General features: G+C 39.3%; 1 non-coding gene across 1 annotated transcript; it reads right to left on the bottom strand.

Moving 5' to 3' along the window:
• Nucleotides 1-1,443: 1,443 nt before the first annotated feature.
• LOC114231078 (small nucleolar RNA SNORA66) lies at nt 1,444-1,576 on the bottom strand. The gene has a single exon (XR_003617057.1). It is a non-coding gene; the product is annotated as a small nucleolar RNA SNORA66 (small nucleolar RNA).
• Between the last annotated feature and the right edge of the window lie 7,029 nt (nt 1,577-8,605).

The following is an 8,605-nucleotide window of genomic DNA, read 5'->3' on the forward strand; positions in this document are numbered from 1 at the left end:
CAAAAGAAGGAAAACCTATAGAGAATTTCAGAACCTCTCAACAGAAATGAAAAGGAATGTAAATTTATGAAAGTCAGTAACATTACAAACAGTGAAATCTATTAGTGTAAACCATATGAAATAAAATGCAGAAATGTGAACAAGAATGTGACATTAAGCAATAAAACAGAGAAAAAAATCAGAGAAGTGATAAAGCATAGATGATATTTAGAAAACATTTATCATTTGTCTAACATTATGCCAAAATCTTGCCTATAGAATTTCATTTAAGACTTGCAACCACTCTACTAGCTAAGTTAAATTATTATCCACATTTCACAAGTGAAGAAAACTGAGCTCTGGCAACAGTCAGAAACTTACAGTTACATAGCTGACAAAGAAAGTGATGGCTCATGTCTTAGCAGGATTATAAATTCTACTAGAGGCCCAGTGCACGAATTCGTGAACAGATGGGGTGCAGCCACCCAGCCCCAATCAGGGAAAATTGGGGCTGGGCCTGTCGAGAGGAGGTGATGGTGGGAAGTTGGCCAGCAGGCCTTGCCCCCAATTGAGGTGGGGGAGTGATTAGGGTTGGGGCCAGCCATGGGCAGGGGCTGTGGGCGGTGGGCCAGCTGGCCTTGCCCCAATTGGCCAACCTCCTTCAGCCCTTCCTCCCACCAGGCCCCACCCCAGATAGGCCCCCCAACCCCACCTCCAATTGGCCTCCCACTCCTCCTCCAATAGGCCCCCCAATTGGCCCACCTCCCACAGCCCTTCCCCATGGCCAGCCCCACCCCCAATTAGCCCCGACTACCCTGATTGGCCTGTGGCCAGCTTGCTCCGCCCACTATTGGGGTAGGGGGCTCAATCAGGGGTGGGACCAGCCAGGGGGCGGGGCTGCAGGCCAATCAGGATGGGGCAAGCCAATCAGGGTGGGGCCAGCTGGGGGAAAGGACCACTAGGGGGGTTAGCCAGCCGGCCCTGCTCCCTAATGGGGTGGGGGGCAATCAGGGGTGGGTCCAGCCTGGGGGAGGGGCTGAAGGCCAATTAGGATGGTGGGGGCCCATCGGGTGTGGGGCCAGCTGGAGGGAAGGGCACTTTGGGGGTTGGCCGGCTGCCCTGCCCTCAATCCGGGTGGGAGAGGCCAATCAGGGGCAGGGTGGCCAGGGGGAGGGGCCGAGGGAAGTTGCCAGTCAGGCCCCACCCCAGATTGGTTTGGTTCACTGGCTGAAGTGGGTGTCATAGCGATTGGTCATTCTGGTCATTACAGTGTTCTGGTCACTGGCTTTTTATATATATATACATACTTTTAACAACTATATCATAGTGCCTTAGAGTCAATATGTTAATATAGCAATGTATATTCCCTTATAGATCACATTGACATATCTGTCTAGCATATATTTGTATATTCATCTATGTCTCAAAATTTATTTATTTGTTTTTATTTAAAAAAATATTTTACACTGTGCTAGGGTAGAATGGACCACCTCAGAAGCTTATGGAGCTAATATATTTCTATCAACACAATTACTTTAGCAAACCTGGTTCCCTTCACTTCTGCAACACATTACAGAGTTAGTGATCGAGTTTGCACTATGTCCAAAATTTTATTCTCCCACTTAATGCTTCAGAGGTTTTAGAACTAAAGTCAAATATTATAATTTGAGTATTCATGTAATACAAAATTTTACCACTATACATATCAGCCAAACTGTTCTCAGAAACCATTTTCATTTCTGCTCCTCAATTAATGTTAATCACAGTGATTATGCTAATCTAGGTTGCATACAGTATACAAGAAATAACAAGGAAAACCATTTTAGACTAAACAGCCAAAACAAGATTCACAGTAGACACAAATACTTGAATTATAAATAATGGGAATCAGCTCATGTGCTGAATAAACAGCAAACTTATTTAAATATTGAAGAACAGGCAAACTTTTCTATTTGGAATGGCACACTATAGTATTTATCTCTTGCATTTATGCTTTCTCATTATGTCTGTCATTTATGTGCTTTCACATTATTCCAAAACAATATATCAATCTAAAAAAATGTTAACAGTTTTGTCTAAACAGACATTCAAGTTGATTTCTACCAACAATACTGTCTGACTCTCCATTATGTACTATAATACCAGGGTGATGGTGAATACCACCTATTCTAACCCGTGGGGAGTTAAAAACATGACTTTCAGCCAGTGTTTGGTAACAACGGGTAAAAGGAAGCTGAGGAAAAGACATGGAGCCTGAGGGAATGTTCTCCCTGATATGCACTTATCAAAATATTCTCCCATGTTTAAAACCAATTGGATAAAGTTAATGAAAGTTCTAGAATCAAAAATATGACACTACACTACAGCCTGTATTATGTAATCTGTTCTCACACCATTGTCCACTCTCATAAGCCCACCCAAGGGAGGCATAACATTTATCCAGTCCAGAAACTTCAGACAAATCACAAAGGAACAAACAAAGAAACAAATATCCACTTTTATTTAAATGTTTCATATTTTGTACATCATGGACTTTTTGCATTAACTTTAATTTGCTTTCCAATATGATGTATCTTGATTACTAAATGATTTTGTCTCCTTAAACATTGTGCCTGCAGTATGCACCCCACTCACTTCAACTTATACCAGCCTCATTCTCTATAAATCTATCCTGATTTTATATGCCAAGATTTGACAAGTCCAGGAATGCCCAATGGACATTCTTCACAAAGCTGATGCTTGAGGAAACATTGTTATATGTCTTTTGAAAAACTACAAGAAAGAAAGAAAGAAAGAAAGAAAGAAAGAAAGAAAGAAAGAAAGAAAGAAAGAAAGAAAGAAAGAAAGAAAGAAGAAAGAAAGAAGGAAGGAAGGAGGGAAGGAAGGAGGGAAGGAAGGAGGGAAGGAAGAAAGAAATAAAAGGAAGAGAGAAAGAAAATAAATTAATAAGTAATTACTAAACTAAAGTTTTTCTTTAAAGAATGGAATAGTACTAAGACAAAGATAATTGCCCTATTTCCAAGATCTTTGAAAGAGCATGCAGGTGAAGGTATAAAGTTTTTTCACACTTCCTCTTTTGTAAGAAGATAAAACTTTTACAAATTAAGTAAGACAGATTTGGCTAATAGAAAGTCAAAATTTAAGCAAATATATTAGAACTGTCATATCCAAATATGTGTTTTCTTCAAAGTGGTCATCATATTTATTTTATAATTTCAATGAAATTACCATCAGCATTTTGAAGTTCATCCCTGTGACTTGCTCTTAGAGCTAGATTATGAGCCATGGGAGTGAAGCGGTCTTGTTAATTTAGAGGCACAACACATTCTGTCTTAAAATACTTTTCCAATTTAAGTGTTTCACACTTACATGAGATGAATTTCGACTATTACTAGAAACCAAGTCTACTTGCTAAGAATGGCCACATGCCAAGATTAATTGAATTTAAACGAATTGAGCAAGCTTCAAAGGATATTGCAAAATAAAAAATTAGAAAATATCTGGATATATATGAATTTTGAAATAAGAGAACAGGTGCCAGCTTTTAAGAAACTAGTTCACACTTGTTATAAATGTCCAAATAGTTTTGCCAAAAAATAAATTGAGTTTATTTTATTATCATACCTTGTACATTATTTGCAGTGTATATCCTCTAACAGTTTATGGATTGGTAGTTATGCTGGTTTCCTACAGTAAAATCATAGAGTGAAAAAGCCCACAAAACTTCCCTACCCAGTTGGGCTCAGTGGATAGAGCATTAGCCTGAGGACTGAAGGGTCCTAGGTTTGATTCTGGGAAAGGGCACATGCCCGGGTTTTAGGCTCGATCCTCAGCGGGGGGCATGCGGAAGGCAGCTAGCTGATCAATGATTCTCTCTCATCATTGATGTTTCTATCTCTCTCCCTCTCCCTTCCTCTCTCTGAAATCAATAAAAATATATTAAAAACAAAGCACAAAACTGTGTTTTATTCATTTTTTCTTACATTCTTCCTTTTCCCACATATTTATTTTATGCAATATTTGATCATGCTGAATCTAAAATTGAAGATCTATGGTGTATTATTAATTATTGATTGCTTTAATGTAAAGACCTGTGCCTCTGAAAAGATCCGGATCTGACTACTACAACAAGTGTGACATCATTGTTTACCAGGCATATCCTATATAATAAAAGGCTAATATGCAAATCGACCAAACAGCAGAACAACCAGTTGTTATGATACGCACTGATGGAGTGCTGCTCAGCCAGAAGCCCTGAGCTGGGCTCAAGGCTGACCAGCGCAACAGCAGTGGTGGGAGCCTCTCCTGCCTCCGTTGCAGCACTAAGGATGTCCGACTGCTGGCTTAGGCCCGCTCCCCATCAGTTGGACATCCTCTGAGGGCTCCCAGACTGTGAGAGGGTGCAGGCCAGACTGAGGGACCCCCCTGAGTACATAAATTTTGTGCACCAGGCCTCTAGTTTAACAATAAAAGATAAAACACAGTTATTCAAGTTTTAGGAACACTGCCACCTTTTCAGCCAATCAAGCAATTGTCAGTTCCCTATTCACCGCACACTCCCTCATATGGGCACAATGGAAGAAGAGGAAGGTATTGGTGACAGTGTCTACTTCAAGTTGCTCTTAGTATTTCTGATGTGAAAGGTGTCCTTTCTGACCTTTACTTCTCCTCCCTTCTAATACCTGTAAATGCCTTTATTCTCAACTCTACCCAGGATGGCTTCTATGAGCTGCACAAATGGTGACTCACCAGATTGGTCACCAGAAGCAAGTCTGTACCTGAGGCTTTGAACTCTGAGGCAGGCAGATGATTCAAGCGTAGCTAATCAGATATTCTTTGGAATTTAGGATTGAAAACAGGAAATACCAGTCTCAACTGGGATTAGTCTCTTAACAGTAGACATGTAAAAGCTCACAAAGAGCCACATGACTCCGTATGAACTGAGAATCAGGAAAAGCTGATCTGTGGGGAGAGAAGGAAGCTGGTATCTAGGAAGAAGCAGAGAGGAGAGGGGAGGCTTTGTGGGAGAGAGAGTGGGGGGGGAAGAGAGAGAGAGAGAGAGAGAGAGAGAGAGAGAGAGAGAGAGAGAGAGATGGGGGGGAGGAGGAAGGGGGAGAGAGGGGGAGATTTTGGTTCTGGAAGTCACTCAATTTCCTATTGCACTTCTGCACTGCCTTCCTTAGGTTAAAAACAAAACAAAGCAAAACAAAAAACACCTATGTCCTTAGAACAAATTCAAATTATCCTTTGTGGCTTAATCTAACTCTTCTGTATTTACTATTTTTAACCAAAAATACTTTTGGAATGATAATTCTTATCAAGTGAGTGGATATGTGCAAAATAGGAAAAGCATTTAAGCAAGTACTTAAAAACATGTGACTGCCCATATACCAACTCTCATCAATTTCCAGATAAGTCTGAGATTAAGAGGCACATTCCATTCCAAAACCCATGGGGAGCATTGCACATTCTCCAACCAACTCTAGGTCAGAGACCAAAGCAGGCAGTTTTTGGGGCGGTAGATATGCCAGGTGATTTTTCTAAGACTCAAGATGATTGGTCTATGTATATGCATTTCTTGCACTTTTTGGGCCTTTCAGGGTATGTCTAATATAATACAGCAAAACAATTATTTGCTCCATGTACAGAGTTGAGAGAATGTCTTTATTAAATTCCAATCCTGGGTGAGCTAAGGAAAAAATCTTCAGACCAAAATTAAAAGCTGAATAGGTTTCATAAGGGAAAATATATATAATTAAAAAAAAAAACTTTGCTATTAGCTACTTTATCAATTGGAAATCTCAAAAATGCTGCATTCCTGACATACCCCATGCACATCTGGTCCCTAACAATCAGAGAGATCAACAGCAGTGTTGAGATACTTAGAAGGGTGCCTGACAAAAAGCAAGTCAAAGTTATGTCTGGTTGCTTAATCTAATTAACTATTTAGAGAGGGGAAAATAAATTCCTTTAGGAAGTGCCATGTAGTCTAAGGCAGAGCACTTCAAAAGGCCGGAGAAAAGGGTAGGGGTTTTTAGTATAGAGATTGATTAGAAATGTAAGAACTCATATGTGTTTATCAAAAGGGAAAGGAGGAAATTTCCAAGGAAATCATTTCTAATCAGGGCAGAGGCATGGGAATTAAGTGTCTGCTCTCCTGGAGGCCTTGGGGATTCTAGCCATTGGTTTGAAATATGAGAATGATTGTCTGGTATTTTTTTAAAGACTTTTATTGATTTTTAGAGAGAGAAGAAGGAAGAGGTAGAGAGAGAAACATCAATGTGACAGAGAAACATGGATCAGCTGCCTCCTGCACATCCCCTACTGGGGATTGAGCCCACAATCCAGGCTTGTGCCCTGACAAGGAATTGAGCCAGTGACTTCTCAGTGCGTGGGATGTTGCCCAACCAACTACCTTCACTGTTGTTCTGTAAAACTAGAAATATTCTAAGACAGAATATTTATATAACAACTAGAGGCCTGATGCATGAAATGCATGCAAAGGGCTGGGCCCTAGCAGCCCCGGCTTCATCAGGAGGTCGTCCAGAAGGTTGTTCAGCTGTCAGGTCTAATTAGCATATTATGCTTTTATTATTATAGATATTATGAAACAGTGAGATAAGCATTGTCCCTCTATAGTACAACCTTCCTGAGGGCAAAAACACTGCTATATTTATCCTACACCTCCTTATATCAACATCTAACATAGTCTGTAGAACAAATCGGTATCTGGACAAGTTGTTTGACAAATGAATCACTGTGAGAAAACAGAATCATCAAGTAGCCCTAAATTTGAAGTGATAAATTCTGCCTGGGAGTTTCAGAAAAGTTTTTTTTTATAAAATGATAACCAATAATTTGCAAGAGTAATTGTTATGTGCAATGTATACTACAGAAAGAGCAGAATACAAGTCAAACCATGTAAGTACTTTGTCTCTTCCCACTTTAAAATGGCATCATGGCACATGGATAGTTAACTCTTCCAATCTCATCTCAGACTTCTTACCTGCTGTTCCTACAGTCCAGACATAGTGGTCCTCAATTCAATTTGTTTCTTTAATGGGCCAATTTCCTTCTTGCTTCAAGATCTCAACCCATTATGTTCCCCACCTCCTTGCATTCTTTCTCCCACTTACCTGATCAATCCTCATTCAGTCTTCTAATCTCAGATTAGATGTCACTTTGATTTCCTGCCTCCTTGGACCAGACTAGGGTTGTGGTGTTTTTTAAAATTATTTTATATCACTCTCTATTTTTGTTTTTCTTGCCATATTTCTTATCATCATTGCAAATATAGACACAGACCCGTATATTACTGACACCAAGAATAAGTATTACATTAATTTTGTTCGCCTTTGTATCTCCTGCATCTGAGACATGGTCAGATACAATATGTACTTATTATGTGAATTAGTAAATAAAAGGAGGTGGAAGCAGGTTGGAGGGGTCAATGCAGGGGTGGGGGAAGTGATATTTGTAATACTTTCAACAACAAAGATAAACCTTAAAAAATGCATTACTTAAATAAATACATAGTTTTAAATTTAAAAAAAAAATGACAAATGAGAACTCCTCTACACTCCCAAATCCCCCAAAGCATCACCTCCCCAATTCAATTTGTTCCTTTAAGAGCCAATTTCCTTTTGCTTCAAGATCTCAATCCATTATGTCCCCCACCTCCTGGCATTCTTTCTTCCACTTACCTTATCAATCCTCATTCAGATCTTCTTCCTATCATTCAGTTTACTCCAAAATAATGTACTTTGCAATTGCCCTTTCTATATATAATTTGTTATGGGTCTTTAAGTTGCTTAATATAAGAAAGTTAATATAGGTCACATATGATAATCCTTTGTATGAACTGGGAATCCACATACACATAGAAAGAAATAAAATTAAATATTCTCTACTGAGCTTGTAGCCCACTTTAACTTTACTTCAATTTAAGGGGCTCTGTGAAGCACAGCAGCTATGCTTTTCAGCTCCATGTGGACATACTGCACTACATGCAGTATTTGGCTGGGTTCAGTGTCTGAATCCCAAAATATCTCCTTATGTTATGACTGCTGCTCTGTCTTACAAAATTAGCTCAACTATGGAGATAAGAATGTTCTCATGTTTCACACATGACATGCACACTCATATGCACGCACACATGAGGAAATGAAGGAAGAGGAGCAGACACATATGGACTCTTTCTAACGTGGTGCATTGCACAAAAGCAGTTTTGCTCATATGTATTCTGCTGTCTATCTGCAGAGCCCTGGGACCCAGTCACAGGGTCCTGTGGGAGTTCACCCAGTGCTAATTGAATTGATTTATCCTTGCAAAATCTAAAATAAGAAAGAAAGAAAGAAAGAAAGAAAGAAAGAAAGAAAGAAAGAAAGAAAGAAAGAAAGAAAGAAAGAAAGAAAGAAAAAAAACACCACACACCAAATATCTAAGTCAGGCAAAATGTATTAACCTGTTTTAGCTTTTTTTTTTAACCATTAAAAACTCAGACATTTCACTTTGCAGAATATCATTAGTTCAATGAGAAAATAGGGTTTGGGAAAGTCATTGTAAAGGTATGAAGAGAAGGTATATAAAAACCCTGTGGAAAACAAAATGGTTGAATTAGATCTTA

The sequence above is a fragment of the Eptesicus fuscus genome, chromosome 2, assembly GCF_027574615.1.
Source record: "Eptesicus fuscus isolate TK198812 chromosome 2, DD_ASM_mEF_20220401, whole genome shotgun sequence".
In the NCBI taxonomy this organism is placed as follows: Eukaryota; Metazoa; Chordata; class Mammalia; order Chiroptera; family Vespertilionidae; genus Eptesicus; species Eptesicus fuscus.